Source organism: Stegodyphus dumicola, chromosome 5, assembly GCF_044657685.1.
Source record: "Stegodyphus dumicola isolate Sdum_Otavi_A_Nest chromosome 5, ASM4465768v1".
NCBI classification, from domain to species: domain Eukaryota; kingdom Metazoa; phylum Arthropoda; class Arachnida; order Araneae; family Eresidae; genus Stegodyphus; species Stegodyphus dumicola.
The window spans coordinates 212,077,080-212,099,497 of NC_140772.1; the positions used below are offsets into that span (position 1 = coordinate 212,077,080).

The 22,418-nt window shown below is 32.6% G+C and overlaps 1 long non-coding RNA gene across 2 annotated transcripts; it reads right to left on the minus strand.

Moving 5' to 3' along the window:
* Positions 1 to 2,231: 2,231 nt before the first annotated feature.
* On the minus strand, positions 2,232 to 22,418 carry LOC146997408 (uncharacterized). Of its 2 annotated transcripts, XR_015041409.1 has the most exons (5): positions 22,209 to 22,418; positions 14,640 to 14,771; positions 12,999 to 13,086; positions 12,725 to 12,761; positions 2,232 to 2,681 (listed from the first exon to the last, which is right to left on the minus strand). It is a non-coding gene; the product is annotated as an uncharacterized LOC146997408 (long non-coding RNA). The 2 variants fall into 2 exon arrangements; XR_015041408.1 differs by lacking the exon at positions 14,640 to 14,771 and having other exon boundaries at positions 22,209 to 22,410.

Genomic DNA, 22,418 nt, shown 5'->3' on the forward strand with positions numbered 1-22,418 from the left:
AATTATGTGAATTTTTTAATAAAAAGAGCTATTATGCACAATAATCTAATTAGTATGTTCATTCAGACGAAAGATAATTAACTTTATTCTGGCATCGAAGAAACTAAAACAATAGCTGCAATAAATAATACCAGTAAATGTATTTCTCTTCAGTTTTATTTGTTGACGAAATTAAATTGAATGCCACTTGCGTTAAAAATATTTAAGAGCAAGAGCTATTTGTGTAACATATCTTAAATCATATAATTGTTCAAAATGTTAGTTTTTATCTTTCAAAGCATGCTTATTCACTTAATTTAGAATCCAATGCTGCAATTATAGAAGCATTTTAATTGCATATACATCTTTAGTTGTCTTTATTCCCTCTTTAGATCTATTTTATTTCTTTTTTTACTAGCGGAAGTACCCGATGCCAGTTAAGCTAGATTAATAGCAATGTATATAACAATACAGAGAACGACACAGCTGTAATCCTTCTCTAATAAGGATGCAAAAAGTGCGATTGATAGTCATACATTTTTCAGTCTGATGCAATATGGAACCCACGTAAATAATTTCAATAGAAAAATAAACTAATGATGTCTCATTATATCAGCAACAATGGCACGCAGTTTTCAATGATTTTCGTTTTTCTAATCAAACGGTTATAGAAACTGAAGTTTCATCTAATATTTAACCTATATTGAATTTTAGTCGATTAAATGTGTCAAAAAATTGATGATAATTGATCACAAATCAAAATGCGAACAAACAAACACACAGACTTATTTTTTATCTAAATTAGATTTTGTCAAAATAACAAATTTTTGATTAACAAACTCTTCGATTTTAAAGCGAGTACTAGCAACACTTCTAGAAATAAAGCACATTTTTATTTCCAGCTTGAGAGACTGTTGCTTCTCGAAAAAATAAGGGCGAAAATTATCGTTTACAGATTTTTAATTAATATCTCTAATTTTAGCTACTTTTGTTGCAAAAAAGTGGACGTCGACCTTTCCCAGGACCCCAAAAAGAATTGTAGAAAGTTTGGTGACGATAACTATAGTAGTGACTGAGTTAATCGCAAGCAAAGACACAAACACACAGACATTCTTCTTTATATATAGAGAGATAGATTATAAGTTTGTAAACATATTAAATACAGACTTTCTAAATCTGTATTGGGTAATATCATTAATCCTTTTACGTTTTGAACTAGCATATGAAACTTTCGTTCCGAATATGTCATTTTGGTCTTAAACATTTAAAGCTTTCTCTGTGTTTCAAGTGCTTTCATCTAATTTAACTCTTGCATATAGTCTTACATATACAAGATGGTCAGAAAAGAATTTCCTCTCTATATGAAACCCTAACGGCCTATCCTCTCAATAAATGGACTCTGAATTTCAGATATTATTATTTGAAGGTATGTATTCGAGACTGTTCTGATTTAAAGCAATAGGACTCTCACGGCTACAGTGAAAAATATTTCAGAATTTTCAAACAGTAACACCACACACTTTGTTTCCTGCTCAAATTGATCAGGGCATTAAAAAACCAAAAATGGCTTTCGAGCGATACACTTATGACCAAAATTGCCGGCACAAAACATTTGCAAGGAAGAATATTATAAACGACCAATGACAACTCAGAGTGGAAATGCATAAACGCACTTAGCCTATGAGGTACTTCTTCCACCTTCTTAGCATACCTTCGTGATGTAATGGTCAGCACACTCGGCGCGTATTCGAGAGGTCCGAGGTCCAGAGTCCCGGCGAGAACATTGCGCATTTTTCACATATCCTGCTTCAAAATAACCTAATGTCTCTACGGTGGAGCATGAACTGAACAAGGTAGTAGATGATGATTCTCCACCACCAGGATTTGGCGATTGGGTACCTTAATCCCCAGTCGCTCTTTAAAAGGGGCAGTATAAGAGATATTTCTCCCACCTTAGCATGCTAAGGTGCTTTAATGGTGAGCAAACTCGGCGCTAATTCTATAGGTCCGAGGTTCGAGTCAAGGGAAGGTCACTGCGATTTGTCATCTCTCTTGCTTTCAAAGAATACCTAATATCTCTACAAGTCTAATTAACATTGACAGATAGAAGAAGAACAGGTCACACAACAATATGTGCAAAGCATTGCTTGTGAAAAATATTTAATAAGCAGTGTGGAAAGATAATTTCATCAACCAGGTACTGAACGTGCTAGGCTAGATGGCACTAACACACTAAATGGAAAACACAGACGTGAATTGATAAAACTATTTTATTTGAACAGGAAATGATGTCGAAGTAGTGCAAGTTATTTCATGTTAATTATATTATAATTAACCACTTAATTATACAACGTGATTTCTTCCTGTTTTCACGGCATCTTGAAATAATACATTGTATTATATATTTCAAACATTAAATTACTAAGCTATTATTTCCTTTTGTTATTCACATATGAAATGTATCTGTCGGAATACAAAATTTGCTGTTGAATGCTTGTTGAAAGCCATTTCCAGCAACTGATTAGTTTATTTTTCAGTAGCTTCATACTTATATATAATGGTAACATTTCATTTCTTAAGTTCTCCAGCGTTTTTGAGCGCAGAAGCATGAACTGCCTGCAATGTCACATAAACACTGTGTGTCTCCACAGCATTCAGTCTGGCCAGTGCAATGTTCTTTTAATTCTTTACAAGGCATAATCCTGAAAGAATAAGAATCTGTAAATAATAATAATAATACAATATAAAATATTCACTTAAAATTCAAAAATTTTTTTTACAACTTGAAGAAAATATTTCTCATATAAGAAAAAGTCCGAATTGTATAATACCAAATTCTTAGTATCATGCCACATTTTTGAGTAGGAAAAATGAAAGGAGTATCTTGTTAATTTGTCTGTGAATTTAAATCTACCTATTGTTGCTAAATATTACTATACCATGCAAGATATTTCACAAATTATCTTTGAAATTTCTCTATTTATCAGCTCTAGTAGCCGGTAAAGTCTATAGTCTCGAAACACGATTTTGCATTTTTTTTTTTCATTTTTCATTCGAGTCTGTTATCATTCGGCAAAATTAATATATTGATGTTTTAAATTTAACCTGTCTGTTATTGATTAACAAACTAAGCTATTTAGAAGCAATACGTGAAGTTCTTAGGAATTTTGTTTAAAATTTTAATCTGACTGGTTTAAATAAAAATGCATTTAATTTATGATATATCTAAATAAAAATCATTAAATAATTTTACAGGTGACAGGTGAGAGCAGGTCCGGACACCTGGACGGCTTACATAGACTAGTCGAGTATCGTTCGGATCCCGCAACTATCTGAAGCTACACTCCGAAAACAATACAAGGGCAAAGTACATGGCCATACAAGGGCAAAATATAGATTTTTCTGCTTGCGAAATGAAACATTTCCTGGCTACATCGCATGCTAACACATTGCTACACATACTCGCTACAATATACATTTCATAATATGCATTGCGTTGATCATTGCACTGTACTTAAGGCACATTTACAACTCAATGCTACACATAATACACCATATATTCTTTGCAACATATTACGCTGAACATTATTCTTGACAATTCAACATAGATTCTGAACAATGTAATAGTTTAAAGCTGACATAACTGGATTATATAGTACATACTTCGTTATATAAGACAGACTTAAATAAATAACTTGATACAACAGATAAATAAAATAAGAGCTCTTAAATAAAGAGCAAAATTGCACATTACAAACAAATTACACATTTTGCACACAGAAATCCTCTTTGTTTACTTTGTGCTGTACTTATAATATACAAAATACAGATTTAAGAACACAGTACAGCCCATATTACTTTTGATTAAATAGCATGTTAAAAGTTAACTGTGGCATAAATTTTGCTGTATTCTTAAAACATACCAAAAATAACTTTGTAATTAGCATTCTACTGGTTACATTGCACCTTAACATACTGCTATATATAAAACACTCAATACACTAAAATTTTTATAATACATATTACATTGAACACTGCACTATATTTAGGACACCTTACAAAACTCATTTCTACACTTAATGCACTGTGTGTAGTGGCTACATATTACATTGAACATTACTCTTGATTAAATAATATAGGCAGTGGTAGTAACTCTTTGTTATATACAACATAATTCTTAATACAAAAAGGCTTATAAAAACACTGTTAGAAATACACATTGAGGGAAAAAATTACAGATTAAATTAATTGCAGTTAAAAAATTACATGTGCTAGATACATGAAATACGTATTTACCATGCACTATATATTTCATAATATGCACGTTAACACATTGCTATATATAAATCACTCAATACACTAAAATTTACAAAATGCAATAATATTTACATACATATAACTACTATAATAATTACTACTATAATATTTACATTCTGTGCTGTTGAATACATTAAGTTGTAGTACTACAGTTATAATTATTATGCTTCCTGCGGCTCAACGCATAGCTCTGCATGCTACGAGCACTTACACATTTTACCAAGGCACTATACAATACATTATTCACAATACGCTGCACAATATTCTATTTATAAAATGCACATGCTTACAATATTGCACCCACGCATTAATATGCTCATTAAAAATATACATACTTAAACTATTTACATTTGGATAATATTAAATCATATTTACATTTGTTTTTCGTGTTCACAGCCTAATGTTACTCTGCGTACTGAATCAAGATCGGCTTCTTGCAGAGGCCACTGGAAACCAGTGTGCATTGATGCTTTGAATCTCTGCGAAATTTAAGTTTGTTATTGTGGGCTGCATAATTCTAGTCCTAGTGCTTCAAGTTTCCTGAGCCTCTTGAGATAGACCGGCTGCTTAATGAAGAAGCGTTTATAAGCAATGTCAGTATCAGGAAGCCTCATGTGCCGTTCTTCCGTGAGAGGGCAAGATGTAACGTAATGATCAGGTGTACCTATTTCATTACAGACACAATGATCAGTTGTTGAAATTCCCCTTTGATAGAAATATTAGGGAAATGGTCCGAGGCCTGTAATGAAACGGGAAAGAAAAGGGGCTGAGATGAGTCGATCTTGGGAAACTCTATGGACAAAGTCGTGGGTTCTACGGCCTTGCGATATAGAGTCCCATTCCTATTGCCATTGTTGCTGCGATTTAATGCGACAGATTCGCTTCAGATAAGATTTGGGTAGCGGGATCTGGACATCTTGCGCACCGATATTCTTTGCAGCTTCCTTTGCAAGAGTATCTGCATCCTCATTGCCTCTGTGGCCCGCGTGTGCTTTAATCCATAAAATCTGGATGTTGCAGTCATGCGCATTTTCTTTGAGCAGGCATTGTATATCTGCTATGATCAGTGATGGATGGAATGGATCACAAAGAGCAAAGATTGCCGACTGACTATCTGAGAAAATGCAAACTTCTCGGTCAACAAACTTCATAGCTGCTGTTATAGCCTAGCGCAATGCTACTGCTTCAGCTTGGAATACCGATCTATTAAGTCCAATGTATCCTTTCCAAGTTTCTAAGACTTTATCACGATAATGAGAAATAAAAGCGCAGCCTGCCTCTGATTTTTGATTTGAGAGAGACACAGGTGGTGCAAATACCATCAGCATATTCACTGATGGTATTTGCACCGCCTGTGTCTCTTACCCGTAAATCCTGAGACATAGAGGTATGGGCACAAATGCCCACCCCATAACTAGCGGGATGAACTATGAGCTGAGAATTTTTGTTCTCAAAGTCTGATGGTACAAATGTAGTTCCCCTAAATAAGGCTGACTTCCTAAGAAGCATAAATAATTTTACAGAATTATTTTATATAACTTTTCACTTTTCAAATATGCAGAAGATATACAAGGTGTATTAAAAAACAAACCGAGCTTTTAAAATGGCGCTCCAACTGACAGAGATAACGTGCTGCCACTATTGAAAGTACGCAGCGACAGGTTGGAACAATAAAATGCCATTTGGCCAATTTCACTTTGACTGTTAGTTGGCGAGTTACAGCCGCTGAAATGAGGCCGTGCACAAGGCGTTGGTTCTGATTAGTGTTAATGTGACAATGGAAGAACTTAAAGAAAAACGTCTGCTTGTAAAATTTTGCTGCAAACATGCAAAGAGAGGAGGATTTATGGCTACCACATTGGAACGAAGGTGCAGGCCTCGCAGTGGGGGGAAGGGGCTGTGGTAAACAGTCTTCTCGTCCAAAAAAGGCACGTATGAGTCAGCTAAAGATCATGATGGTGTTGATTGTGTTTTTGGGTAGCAAAGACATTGTTCATCAGAAATTTGTACTGCGTGGTCAAATGGTAAGCAAGGAAGTGTCCAATTCAATATAAGATAAAAGAATGAAATTCTAGCGGGTTTGAGGGATGTTGTGGGCAGGAAGAGGCCTGATTTGTGGAAAAACAAGATTTGGTTGTTACATCTTGACAATGCTCCGGCTCGTGCATCGCTCTTTGTCCGTAGCTATCAAGCAAACCACCACGCTCTAGTTGCTCCCCATCCACCGTATTCTCCGGATTTAGCCTCAGGAGGCTTCTTCCTTTTTCCAAACTAAAAAAACGTTGAAAGGACGTCGTTTTCAAACCAATAGAGGAAATTCAGGATAATGCGACAACAGCCCTGAGGGCCATTACAGAAAGTTCGTTCTAGGAGTCTTTCCAAAAATTGAAGAAACAATGGGAGAGGTGAATTGACAGCGAGGAGGGCTACTTTGAGGAAGAGAGTGTTTAAAATGTTTTACAATAAGCAATAAAGATATTATAGCAAAAATTCTCTTTCTTTTTTAACACATCTCTTATAACGTTTCCATGTTACTCTAAATATATATTCATCTAGTATCGTACAAAGTTTTCGCTATTGCTCCTGTACCATCTATATTGATAATTTCTACTGATAAACCTTATTTAACTTCGAAAGATCCCCTTTGTTCAAACGTTAAAATCCGAAACCTTTATTTTTATGTTTTTCAATAAATACTTTCTTATTCTCTAATAATTTCTATTCTTGCATTTTTGTTTCCCAAATTTTTCTAATTTTTATTATTTTATAAGTATTTATCAGCTTAGTCATAACCCCGAGTTACGAAATGCATGAAACCACATTCCGTATAAAACAGTAATAAGAATTAAGAAAAATAAAGAAACTAAGCATATGGAACATCTGTCAAGAGAGTTTAGACTAGCGGAAATGCAAATTTTGGCCTGCAGCTTTTCTGGTTTTGTAGCTGTCACAGGAACTATGTCCTTCGATTGCACAACATTCTCTCTCGCTTGAAGGAGACTTTTATCTAGTTTATGGGAGAGGGTTATAATTTTCTGTTATGTCAGTTTTCTTCTCAAAGTAATTTATTGAAACAAATAGGAGAATGCGTATATGAAATTTTAAATCATAGCAATTATGCAAACGATTAAATTCAATAATGGTACCTGTATCTTTACGCATAAAATATTCTGTTTTTTTCTTTCTGATCATTGGAATTTTTGATGATGGAAACCCTCTTTCCCGGTCATGAAATTCAGATTGTTATTATGCATATATTTCCTAAATAATTTCAATCTGTTGGCGATTTGTACATTTGGCTGTTTATAGATAGCAAGATTTTAATTTCTGTATTTTATTTATATAGTTTATAAGGTATTTCTTCCGCCTTCTTAGCGTGCATTCGTGGTGTATTGGTCAGCGCACTCGGCGCGTATTCGAGGGGTCCCTGGTTCGAGTTCCGGCGAGGGTTTTTCATCTAACGTCTGTGCTTTATATGTTTGTATATTTCTATATTTTGTTAGGATTTATTTATTTTTAGCTAACCAGTTATTTTATGTTCAATAGATTTATTGCCATTCCCCTTTTCCATTTTCCTGCCAAAATGCTAATTTTAGTTTGCAAGTATTCAATGAGATAGAAAGAGATAGTATTTAAAGGAAGGTTTTTAATCAAAGCGTGTTCTGCTTGCTGTAGGCCATGATACTAGTTGAATCTCTTCTCTTGCGGTATTGCCTTATTCCTACGATTAATATTTGTCGAGATTAGTCATTCTGCGTAGCCTTTGGCTTACTTACATGTAAACTTAGTTTAAACTGAACTCATTACTTTTGAGTTACGCCAAAAATGTTGGCTGGTTTTGTAAATACGAGAATTACATTCTGTCAAATTACTGAATTTTAATAAAAATATATCTTTTGCTCCCTTCTTACATATTCTGCCTTTTCACTAAACATAGCGATAAGCTTCAGCTTGAATCTGGAGTTAGTTTATGCTTCCAAAAATGGTGAGATTCTACAATTTCATGAAAGATATTACAATAATCTGCAATTCCATTTTCTTCCATTGTCGCATTCCAGTTGTAGATCAAGACCGAAATTTTGATAAGCAAATGGAAAATTTTGAATATAGTTAGTGTCGTTAAACATGCGTACACATTTAATAAATTATTAATTATAAAAAATCACATTACTTAGGTGCTTTTTAGATAAATCTTGCATTCGTTTTTCCTCATTCAAATTTTTTCTGTCTACACTTGAATCATAAGAAGTATATACATGAAAGTTTGAATTAATTACATTGTTTTGCAACTAGATATTTCGCTATTAAAATCATTTAGACTTCCTTTTCTTCGAAAATAATAAGCTGAGTTTGTGTTAAAAACGCATTTTAAGGAGAGAAGGCACTGCTAGTATAGTAAAAGCTCTTATCTCATATACGTTTTACAAATTTTATGTTTCAATTATTACTATTTACGACTGAAAATTTACTACTGCCTTTTTTTCAATTTAAACGAAAGTTAAAAACTGTAAGCAAACATGATATTGACTTGAGGGAAATGATTTAACGACAGAAGCTGGTAGGTAGTTGGAGAAGTATATGCAGTTCATCTCTTCACATGTAATACGTTCTAAATGCACATTTTTTCTGATGTGAAAAAAAATCCCCGGAACTCAATAACATATGTAGTAAATATGAAAGATATTTATAAAAAAATTGTGCAAAAATTCAGCATATCCTGTAAAAGCCACTAGTAAACTCTATGTGCTGATATGAAGATTACAGCATTATATTTTAGATTATAAATAGAACTGAAGAGAAATGAGCATTTTAACGAAATATATTTCTGTTATTCAATACGTCTACAAACTGGAAACGAAGATGAATTTCTTAATTCAAAAAAGCAGTCATTGATCCCGATTTCAGTCTAAGATAAAAGAATGATTTTTATCGTACCATAAATTAGATCATTTTAACGATAGAAAACAATTACATAATGACAGTTTGCCTCAGTGTGAAAATGCTGAACTTGGTGAATAAAATGTGAGTAGCAGATTTATAGTGCACTTAATATAAATATATTTCTGTTATTCAATACGTATACAAACTGGAAACGAAGATGAATTTCTTAATTCAAAAATGCAGTCATTGGTCCCGATTTCAGTCTAAGATAAAAGAATGATTTTTTATCGTACCATAAATTAGATCATTTTAACGATAGAAAACAATTACATAATGACAGTTTGCCTCAGTGTGAAAATGCTGAACTTGGTGAATAAAATGTGAGTAGCAGATTTATAGTGCACTTAATATAAATATATTTCTGTTATTCAATACGTCTACAAACTGGAAACGAAGATGAATTTCTTAATTCAAAAAAGCAGTCATTGGTCCCGATTTCAGTCTAAGATAAAAGAATGATTTCTTATCGTACCATAAATTAGATCATTTTGACGATAGAAAACAATTAAATAATGACAGTTTGCCTCAGTGTGAAAATGCTGAACTTGGTGAATAAAATGTGAGTAGCAGATTTATAGTGCACTTAATATAAATATATTTCTGTTATTCAATACCTATACGAACTGCAAACGAAGATGAATTTCTTAATTCAAAAAAGCAGTCATTGGTCCCGATTTCAGTCTAAGATAAAAGAATGATTTTTTATCGTACCATAAATTAGATTATTTTAACGATAGAAAACAATTACATAATGACAGTTTGCCTCAGTGTGAAAATGCTGAACTTGGTGAATAAAATGTGAGTAGCAGATTTATAGTGCACTTAATATAAATATATTTCTGTTATTCAATACCTATACGAACTGCAAACGAAGATGAATTTCTTAATTCAAAAATGCAGTCATTGGTCCCGATTTCAGTCTAAGATAAAAGAATGATTTTTTATCGTACCATAAATTAGATCATTTTAACGATAGAAAACAATTACATAATGACAGTTTGCCTCAGTGTGAAAATGCTGAACTTGGTGAATAAAATGTGAGTAGCAGATTTATAGTGCACTTAATATAAATATATTTCTGTTATTCAATACCTATACGAACTGCAAACGAAGATGAATTTCTTAATTCAAAAAAGCAGTCATTGGTCCCGATTTCAGTCTAAGATAAAAGAATTATTTTTTATCGTACCATAAATTAGATTATTTTAACGATAGAAAACAATTACATAATGACAGTTTGCCTCAGTGTGAAAATGCTGAACTTGGTGAATAAAATGTGAGTAGCAGATTTATAGTGCACTTAATATAAATATATTTCTGTTATTCAATACCTATACGAACTGCAAACGAAGATGAATTTCTTAATTCAAAAATGCAGTCATTGGTCCCGATTTCAGTCTAAGATAAAAGAATGATTTTTTATCGTACCATAAATTAGATCATTTTCAGAAGCATCGTGTCAGGGTTAACTTAAATGTATCAAAACATAAGCATGCTAATGAAACTCAAAACATGGGGAAGGTTTGGAAATCTCACGAATTTGGAGAAACAAGATTAAACGAAAGCATTGCTTTCCTCCTGCAGAGCATAAGATGCTATAACTCACACAAAATTGCATTCCTTTCTTTTTTCATATTCCGCGTTTTTCTTAAAATCTGGGAAATTTTTTTAATAATACTATGTATAGAAAATATGTAATTATTATTATAATATATAATAATAATTATATATTAATCTTCTTCTTCTTCAATGTCCAGACAGCCCAGGATGGCCTCTTTCCTTCTTCAGAATCGAATTTTAAGCTCTTCTATCCCTGGCCATGGACATCCACTTAGTTATTTTTAACATTTTTACATCTCTCTCCAAACAGTCGAGCCACCTAAGTTTAGGTCTCCCTCTTTTTTGGGTGCCGAATGATCTGGCCGAGATTTATTATTTAGTTACTAGATTTTCATCCATTTTGCACAGGTATACTGCTCATTTAATTCTCTGAATCCTTATGCATTTTACTATATCTATTTCATTAAAGAATTTATAGAATTCATAGTTAGTTCTTCTCCAGAGATTGTCACATTTTATGCCACCAAAAATACTTCTGAAAATTTTTCTTTCAAAGACAGAAATGATGCTTTTAGCTTTTTCTGTCATTGCACAGGTCTAAGCAAATTATGTAAGAATGGGTCTGATTAAGCTTTTGTAAATTAAAATCTTCGTTTTCCTGCTAGCTAAGTTAGACTTCAAGTATTTTTTGAGATCGAAAAAACACATTATATACTAATATTTTGTCAAATATTACCCATATGAAAGTTAAGGGCAGGGAAAAATACACCCATATTTGATATGGGTAACTCATACTCTAAGAATCCAGTTGGTGGTAATAAAAACGAAAAACAATTAAAGGACTTTTATTAAAAATTAATTAATTTAATTATTAAATATTTCGATTTATTTTAAATCCTGATGGAATTTATCTGATAAATATCTATATCCTGCTTTAGCTTAAGCCAGTGAATGTTAGTAAAAATAAATGTTCCCTCTGAATTCAGCGATATAAATTCTATAAAAACACTCAAGACAACTGCAGGCATATGAATAAACAAGCACAATGAATCGTAGTACAATCATTAACTTGCAGTGTTGAAAACTGACGGAACATCGATCGACTAACGGAATACTGATGGAATATTTTGAGGGAACATCGAACTGGAATTAGCAATAATGAGATCATCTGGGGGACTTTAATTCACAGTTCAGTGATGTATTTGCAACGGAAATGTCATTTTATTTACTCCTTGAGGATGCTTAAAATTCTGAAATAGGCTTTGCTTAGGACAAGATTGATTCATTAATAAATGAATTGTCTTCCGTTCCATTTTTATGACTTGATTTACAGTGTTTAAGAAGGGTTCGTTAACAGTTCGATTGAATTGTTAAACATAATTTAATTCAAGTTTTATATAAGTGAGTTTAAATTTTGTAGTTCAATATTCATTACTAAAATAAGAGGAAATCATGGTGTTGTTGAATTACAGCCGCCCATAAATAATCCTAACAGAGAGATGGAAATATATTCCAAATAGTGAAAGACTTGGGTGATCATTTCACACAGACTTGTTCATTCCTCAGACTAGTTCAACACAATCTTAAAGTTATCCTAGCACTATGAATAAAGATATTAAGTACTGGTATTTTCATTCTTTTACCAAGAGCCAAGAGTAGAATAATTGCAAAACACTACTCTACTCTGAGTCACGTGACTTAGAATAATAAATTTTATATACACATGTGTTAAATAATAAGCAAATCTGACGCTCAAATCATCGCTGGAAACTCGAATCTTGTAACTTACTTTTGTATGCTTTTCTTAACACATCATAATTTCTTTCAAAAAATCAAAATTGGCAAAATTTATTATGTAAGATACTTTTTCATTTCTCATATAAATGATAAACTTAGCATTGTAATTTACGTAGAGATAATTAATTACCTTTCAGTTATGTCTTCTTTTCCATAGGATGTGTCATCTGTGGAGAAAAAGAAAAAAAATTACATTCAGTTTTTTTTTCTGTATGTCATTTATAAGATAATAAATTACCATTAAGCATTAAACTGATGATTCCACATCCACATTTAGGAAGCGATAAAATCACAGCTATTTTTATTTCATTCTTATATTCAAATTCAGATATAGGGTGGGAAGAAATATATGTATCGAGAGAGAGAAAGGGAAAAACATAAATATCCTGTTTGAGCAAACTTACCTGCAGGGAAGGACGTAGCAAAAGACATCATGAACAGAAAAATCGAAAAAATGAAAAAAAGGCTTGGAATGTTCATGTCATTTAGAGCCTGAAGCAAAGAATGACATAGTTAAAATACATAATTTAAATGCTACAAATTTTAAGTAATTATGATAAAATATTAATAACTCATTTATAAATATTTAGTGTAATATTATTTGTACTTCAGAGTACTGATTAACATATAATATCATGAAATTGCGATTTTCGCTCTGTTAATAAGAAAAGATTTGTTACCTTACACTTTTCACATTGTACTAATTGAAATTCGCTGTTAAAACCTTACTTGGTTATCAAATATAACAACGAATAAATTACCTTTCTTATCTTTAGAAATTACCTTTTTCAGAGTTATTTAAAATAACAGCAATTACAAATTACTCACCGTCCACTACAACAAAACCACTATAGTGTTTTCGTTTCATTTCTGCTCATACTGTAGGACATTTACAAAATATTTCACGAAAATTACAAAATATTTGCTAATTAGAAAATAAGTAAGACAAAGTACAATTGGTCAACAGAGAAAAATATAAACTGCGCTGATTCCAGAGCTACGGTCTTGAAATTTCCTGACCCAGAGGCTGAACTGGAAATATATGCAGATGCAACCGATTTCGCAATGCAAACTCCGCTTATGTAGGATGGTAAGCCAACAGCAGAATATGCTCCACAAAACTTCCAGAATTTATTCCGTCTCTGAGAGAGAAACCATAGGGTTCCTTTTGGTTATTCAGAAATTCCGCTATTCGTATCCTGCTACCAAGATACAAATTAGTTAATATACGCGAGAACTGAGTTCCTGAATTTAGCACAGAACGTTTGGCAGCAATGCAACTGATTCACTATTATTTTCGCTCATTTTCTGAATTTAATTGATTCAACTTAACGTTTTATTAGCCGTGTCTACTAACACGAGTCTAAGTCTATCAATTAATTACAGCCGGGATTGTTAATTACAGCCGGTAATTACAGCCGGGCTTTGTTTGGTGATTATCATATTAAATGTGACTTTAAGTTTGAAATTTATGCTCTGCTAATCCCGAAAGCAGCAAAGGTGTTCTATTATTACCAGAATTATGCAAATTTGGTAGCCTCAAAGAATTTATCAAACATAACGAAAACTCAAACACGAAAAATGTTATCCTAGTTTTTCCGGCCACGAAATTTTGTAAAATGAGGCAAAATGCATATGTTTACTTAACGTCATTCCTTGAGAAAGCAGTACCAAGTAAATGACAATTCCATGTTTCAAAAAAAGAAAATTAATACAGGCATCGGGTGGGTCTAACATAGAAAGGATGCTTCAGGAAACAGTTACCTGATGTTTTATATGAAAAGAGACTCCTTATCCAAATAATAACATTACTTCCCTTGCCCTTTCTCATCGACAGGGCCATTTCTAGGAGAAGGTCGAGCACCTACGTACAGGTTTATTTGTGCTCCCCTATATAATTTTAAATATATAATTTAATAATAAGTTTTTGAATTCTGATAAGTGAAGCTTTTTTACTGCCCTTTTGGACAAAGCATTTATTTAATAATGTGTTTTTTCTTGCAAAGGTAACTTCTTTTGAAGCGACTAAAAAACAGCTCTCTTACTTAAATGCACCTTCCTTCTCCTTAGTTTAATGTCAACTACGTTGACATTAAACTAAGGAGCTATTGATGATCTCAGTTGCAAATCTCTCCTAACGGAAAACTGCACACAGTGGGTGAAACCGCACAAAGATCCTAAAAGAGAAGAAATAGCTTGACATAAGTAGGTTACGGTAAATGTAGCATTCTACTTAGCGTGGTTGAGGTTCACGAAGAGATATATGAAGTTTATGATGCTGATTGCTTAACAAAACGTACACTGCACATAAAAAGGCACATTTTTATTTGTATATATCTCATTCTACTGGGCTAACTGACGAAATGCAAATATTAGATTTATATATAGCATTGTTCTAATATATGTATTTTGACACAAAATCGGACTTTTTCGGAAATGACATGCCAGTGTTTTTCCATATTTCGATTCTACGACTCAAAGTGTGCCAAACTGCCAAGTTTTGTAAAAATGGCACGAGTTGTTTTTAAAAAATTAACTCTCAAAATTTTAGCTCCTCCATGTTAATCGAATCTTGTATATATTTATTAATATCTATTTTTTATTTATTTCATTCTTCCTTTCATATTTCGAAATTTAGGTTCATTCCAAATAAAATTCGCCCATTTTTTATGCTTTGTTTTTAAAACTTGTATTTTTAAATAATTTTTATAAATTTTTTAAAACTGATTTGGATTATAACCTATAAAATTTTTACCTTCAACAGAAAAACAGATGTTGTTTATGTGAGTATCGTTTGCTTCATTTTATTGTTGCAAACAGCGTAAATTCCTTTTGTTTTTCTTCCTTTAGTTTTGAACTTTATGTGTGGCAACAAGATAATTGATTGAGAGAATTGTGTTTGTGACAGCAATGTAGAATGGCTCGCTTATTTTGTATCAATTATTTCGCATCGCTGACAAGTGTAATAAAATAAAAGTGTAGGAATACAGTCCATTTGTTGATTGATTATAGTTTGTGAAACATATTAAGTATAAGAACATTTATTGTTGGTCAAAAGTCTAGCCGGAGAGCTAGTGAAGATAGTGACTGTTCTAAGTGTATTCTAACAACGCAAATTTGCATATGGTTGGTGAAAATTATCCACTTTGTGAGGTAAGTGGATTTTGAACAAAAATTCGTTTAATTTGTTGTTAAATTTTAAGAACAATGTTGTAATACAACATAGAATTCGATTTCATTTTAATAATAGTGTTAAGTGATTTAAGAACAATTTCTGTTTTTGAATTGATCAATTATGAGTGAACTTATAACTTTTAAAACAAAAAGAGCGGTCTTACGCAGGAGTGTTACTAATTATGTAAAGAAAATTGAAACTATTTTAACTGCAGATGAAATTAATTTAATAGAACTAGAGGAATGTGTCGAATTATTGAAACAAAAAGAAACTGAGTTAAGGAAGCTTGATTCTGAAATCGAAAGTTTAATTACAGATACTAAAGAATTAGAAAACGAAATAGATAATGTTCAGGAGTACACAGATAAAATTTATTTGTGGAAATTTAAGGGTGAAAAAATATTAAAAAGTCAAAATAATAAAAATAATTCTAATGGTGTAATTTCAGAACAGGTTCTTGACAATATTAAATTACCCAAGTTAACATTACCGACTTTTGGTGGTAATATTACAGAATGGATAGCTTTTAAAGATCTTTTCAGTGCTTGTGTAAGAAATAATACAAATTTATCTAATGCTCAAAAATTGCAGTATTTGAAGGCTTCGTTGAAAGGTGAAGCATATCGCATTATTCAAACCATTCAAATTTCGGATTGTAATTTTGAAATAGCATGGAATCTGTTAGACGAAAGATATTCAAATAAGAGAGAACAATTTTTGCATATATTAAACGTTTTTTAAGTTTACCAACTATTCAAAATGAATCAGCATTTGCTATTTTAAATTTAGTTGACAATATTAATGAAGTAATTCGTTCTTTAGAAGTATTGAATCAAACCATTGATAATTTTGGTGACACTTTAATGACTTATTTAATTTTGCAAAAATTAGACCCTGCTACAAAATTATGGTGGGAACGTCAGTTAAAATCTAATGAAATTCCAAAACTTACGACTTTAATTGAATTCCTAAAAAACTATGCAAGAACACTTCAAAATAGCAAATCAACAAGTAATAAGGTACCTAAATCTGTGTTTCAAAATAAGAATAATGTTCTGGTTGCTACTTTGTGTTGTGGTTATTGTAAAGGAGATCATAGTTTAGCCAAATGTTCGAAATTTCTAAATTTATCGGTTCAGCAAAGAATAGATTTTGTAAAATCTAATCGTTACTGTTTTAATTGTTTATCTAATATGCACTTGCTCAAAAAATGCAAGAGTTTAAATGCATGTCAACATTGCTTTAAGAAGCATCACAGTATTCTGCACATTGTAAATAATTCAAAGAATAAAACTCAGTTAAACAGTATATCTCCGCCTACGCAATCTATCATTAAAAGAGATGAATTAAACGAGTCCTAAGGAAGTTTCAGCCACAGTTTGTGCCTCTCATTATGATTCGAATGCAAAAGGTAATCAAACCAGTCACATTTTATTGTGTACTGCTTTAATAAAAGTTCAAAATTCTGAACAACAGTTTGTGAAGTGTAGATGTTTATGTGACACTGGATCTCAGAGATCATTTATTTCAAGGGATTATGTGAAGAAATTAGGATTACGAGTGAAAGATAATTCCATTTCTGTATCATGTCTAGAATGTCATGAGAATTTAATACTATAAGTAATGGGGAAGTCGATTTAGTATTCACTTCTCATTTTAAAAGTGATACTCGTGTATCAACATCAGCGTTTGTACTGTACAAGGTGACAGATAACATTCCCTATGTATCTTTGCCATCAATCATCTTCGATAACTTCAGTGATTTACAATTAGCTGATCCATTATTTTACAAGTCACAACCAGTTGACATTTTATTTGGAGTAAATGTATTTCTGCATTTAATGACGGGAGGAATTGTCAAGCGTGGTCCTGATCTACCATTTGCTCTAAATTCGAGGTTGGGATGGATAATTTCGGGTACTACAAATTTTGAATCTACAAATTTTGAGCCAGTATATGTAAATCATTTGAATACAAACACAGATGAGTTAGTAAATTCTTTCTGGGAGTTAGAAAAGTTTCCAAATGTACAACCTTTAACAAATGAAGAAACACTTTGTGAAGAACATTTTAAAAACTCGCATTTTAGAGACACATCAGGTCGTTATTCAGTTGCATTACCATTCAAACATAATAGAGATATTCTAGGTGACTCCCGTGAAGTGGCGTACAGAAGATTTCAATACTTGGAGAAGAGGCTGTTATCTATGAAAGAAATTTACAACCAGTATATTCAGTTTATGAAAGAGTACTTTTCACTAGAACACGTAGAATTAGTGCCAGACACAGATTATGAATTAGAGAATAAACACTATTATATCCCACATCACTTTGTGTTGAAGGACTCTAGCTTAACAACAAAATTGAGAGTTGTTTTCGATGCGAGCGCTAAAACAACCACATGTGTGTGATACACTAATGATAGGCCCAAAAATACAAGATGACTTAATTTGTATTTTACTAAGATTTAGACTTCATAACATTGCAATAACCGCTGATATTAAAATGATGTACAGACAGATAAAGGTTCATGAAAAAGATAGAGATTTTCAGAGAATATTATGGAGAGATAGCCCGTATAAGCAAATACAAGTTTGTCGTTTGAAAACAGTTACATATGGAACTGCAGCTGCTCCATATCTTGCAACCAAAGTTTTGAGTCAGTTAGCGATTGATGAAGGATTGAACTTTCCAAAGGCAAAGAATATAGTTTTAAGAGTTTTTATGTTGATGATATGTTAACTGGTGTAAAAGATAATTCGGAAGGTATTGCATTGATAGACGAATTGCAACATCTGCTAAAAAGTGGTGGCTTTGAGCTTCACAAATGGTCGACAAGTGAACCGTCATTGTTAAAAACCTCTGGCTTAACAAACACAGATAGTGACAATATTCATCGTGTAATAGAAGACAAACCATTGAAAGTTCTGCGATTGGAATGGCATCCGGACAATGATGAATTCAAATGTAATGTCGGTGTAATAGAGTATCAAAGTGTTCCGACTAAAAGAATTATTTTGTCATTCGTAGCAAAACTATTCGATCCATTGGGGTGGATAGCTCCGTTTGTAATTCTCACTAAAATGATCTTTCAGCAATTGTGGAAATTACAGTTATCATGGGATGATCCTGTAACAGAAGAGATTGATCGAAATTGGAGAAATCTATGTAGAGAAGTTAAACTTTTGAATTCTATAAATATACCTAGGAAAATTCTGCTACCTGATTATTTTCGATGTGAACTTCACGGATTTTGTGATGCGTCTGAAAGAGGTTATGCAGCAGTTATTTATATCAAAACTTGCAATAACTCTGACATTAATGTTAAACTCGTAACAGCTAAAACTCGTGTAGCACCATTAAAATCTATTACGATTCCAAGACTGGAATTATGTGCAGCAGTGTTATTGGCACGCTTGATTCAGTCTGTAAAAGCTGCATTAGTTATAAATTTTGATTTAGTGCAAGCTTGGAGTGATTCACAAATTGTGTTGTCATGGCTAAGGTCAGATCCTAAAAAATGGCAAGTATTCGTATCCAATAGAGTTTCTGAAATACAATCCATCTTAGCACCTGAGAACTGGAGTCATGTTGATGGAATGTCCTGAGAACTGGAGTCATGTTGATGGAAAGGAAAATCCAGCTGATTGTGCTTCACGTGGATTATTTCCTGCAGAACTATTATCTCATCAATTGTGGTGGAATGGTCCTTCTTGGTTAAAGTGCAGTGAGATTGCCTTATCTAAAAATATTCTTATAGATGAAGAGGCATTACCAGATGCACGTAAAACAGTCTCATTTGTAGTTTCTGAACCTGTACAGGAACTTGCTATTATATCAAATATATCTTCATTTCCAAAGTTACAACGCATATTTGCTTGGATATTAAGATTCATATCGAATTCTAAAGTAGCATATCTAGAAAGAAATACGTCTTTTTTATCTAGTAATGAAATTCGAGCTGCAACTTTCTGTATTGTCCGAATAATACAGCGATTTCACTTTTTTAAAGAAATTCAATGTTTGGAGTTGGGAAAGGACTTACCTACAAACAGCAACCTCCTTAGCTCGTGTCCAATTTTAGATGACAACAAAGTGTTACGTGTAGGAGGAAGACTGAAAAATGCGCAACTATCAGAAAATGAAAAACATCCAATCTTATTACCTTCAAAACACAATCTGACAGAAATCATAATTAGACACTTTCATGTCAAATATCTGCATGCAGCACCGGAACTTCTTCTATCTTTAATTAGACAGCAATTTTGGATCATAGCTGCTAGATCTGCTATCCGAAAAGTAGTGAATTCTTGTATTACGTGTTGTAAACTTAGAGCTAAAACTGCAAGTCAAATAATGGCTGATCTACCGGAATCTAGAGTAACACAATCGCGACCATTTCATCGAACTGGAATAGATTTTTCTGGACCGTTCATGATTAAACATCGTGCAAGACGTGGACAAAAATCATTTAAATATTACGTATGCTTATTTGTGTGTTTTGTAATCAAGGCAGTACATCTTCAAGTGGTAGAAGATTTGTCAACAAAGGCATTTTTAAGTGCATTGAAACGATTTATTGCAAGAAGAGGGAAACCATTTGAGATTTATAGTGACTGCGGTACTAACTTTAAAGGTGCAGACAAAGAAATCAGAAAATGTTTTTTGCAATGTAAGCAAAATCAAGAAATTCCCAAATTTTTGTCTTTAGAGGAAATAAAATGGATATTCAACCCGCCATCATCTCCCCATTTTGGTGGACTATGGGAATCGGCAGTAAAGTCAATGAAATTACATCTAAAAAGGACTGTTGGTGATACTGTGCTGACCTATCCGGAATTTCAGACCTTGATATCGCAGGTTGAGGCTTGTCTCAACTCTAGGCCATTGTGTCCAACTTCGGCTGATCCAAATGATTTAACTGCATTAACACCTGGTCATTTCCTAATAGGAACGTCTTTAACTGCCATACCTGAACCAGACCTAAATTATAGTTCCTTCAATCACATTGACAGATGGCATGTGAGACAGTTTATTTTTCAGCACTTCTGGAAAAGATGGAGTCGAGAATACCTGTCTCAGCTTCAACAAAGGCCTAAATGGCAAAAACGTCAAAACAATTTAGAAGTCAATGACTTAGTCCTCATCAAAGAAGACAACCTTCTGCCTCTTAAATGGAGGTTAGGGAGAATAATTGCTGTTCATCCGGGCTCAGATCAAAGAGTCAGGGTTGCTAGTATTAAAACTGGTCATGGTGTCATTAAACGACCAGTCGTGAAATTGTGTCCTCTTCCTATTCAGACTAAAAAACTATGAACTGCTTCGCATATAATATATTTTGTATTATTTTATGTTTATCTTTATTACAGACTAAGAAGTTTCAAAATGCTCCAACTGTTGAAATCCCCTGGGATTTCAACGAGGGCCAGGATGTTTATGTGAGTATCGTTTGCTTCATTTTATTGTTGCAAACAGCGTAAATTCCTTTTGTTTGTCTTCCTTTAGTTTTGAACTTTATGTGTGGCAACAAGATAATTGATTGAGAGAATTGCGTTTGTGACAGCCATGTAGAATGGCTCGCTTATTTTGTATCAATTATTTCGCATCGCTGACAAGTGTAATAAAATAAAAGTGTAGGAATACAGTCTATTTGTTGATTGATTATAGTTTGTAAAACATATTAAGTTTAATAGAACAGATGTATTTCTAAGCATACCTGCAAACAATTATATATATGTACGTGAATTTATTTATTATCATGTTTTGAAATTTGGCATATTTGATGATGAAAGGGATACTAACATCAAATGTGGTTCCGGCACTTCGTTAAAATTATTTTAAAGTAGGAACGATGTGAACTTTTTTCTACTTATTTACAATGCAAGAAGGGAAAGGAAAATAGGTTGCCGTAAATGAAGAAGTTCGCCAAGGAAGGTTTCTAGGCGCAAACGGAAAAAAAATGTGCCAAGACAAATTTTTGAATTTATCTAAATCAAATAAAGAAATGTACCCGAAATATATTGTAAAATTTTCTTACATTTCTTAATTTTCTTACATTAATTTTCTTACAAAGTCATCTTTGCTTTGCTGTGAAATTCTTTGTTGCGTGCACTGATTCTGGTAAATATGTCTTAAATATACGGTAATCCGATGAAGGGATATTTCTAAAATACACTTCACAGACACACATACATTTGCGATACATTTCTTATTTATTGAAGCATTTCTAGACTGTTGTTTGTAAACATATTTCGAGAAAAGCATACCATAAATTAAGAACAGAGATTCGCAGAATTATACCAAGCTAAATATTAATTACAGTATCACAGCTAATTTTTAATATTAAATGAAATATTTCTCACGAGAGTTTTGTAGGTGCAGAGGTAATAAGGGCAAATAAAGTAACAATAAAAAAGAAAGCAGAATGTACGCAACTTACCAAAAATCACATAATTTTCTGCTTTTAAAAATGTTTTACTGCTTGCTTCATTCACCCCACTAAAATGTTTTATAGATAAAGCCTGGGCAGCTAAATGTGTTTTGCATCAATAACAGCAACAGAGATCTAGTGTCAAGAGACATCTGTTATTTTAATGTTTGATATTGTCATTATCGTCAAACAACTGGTATTCCAGTAGTTCTTACGTTT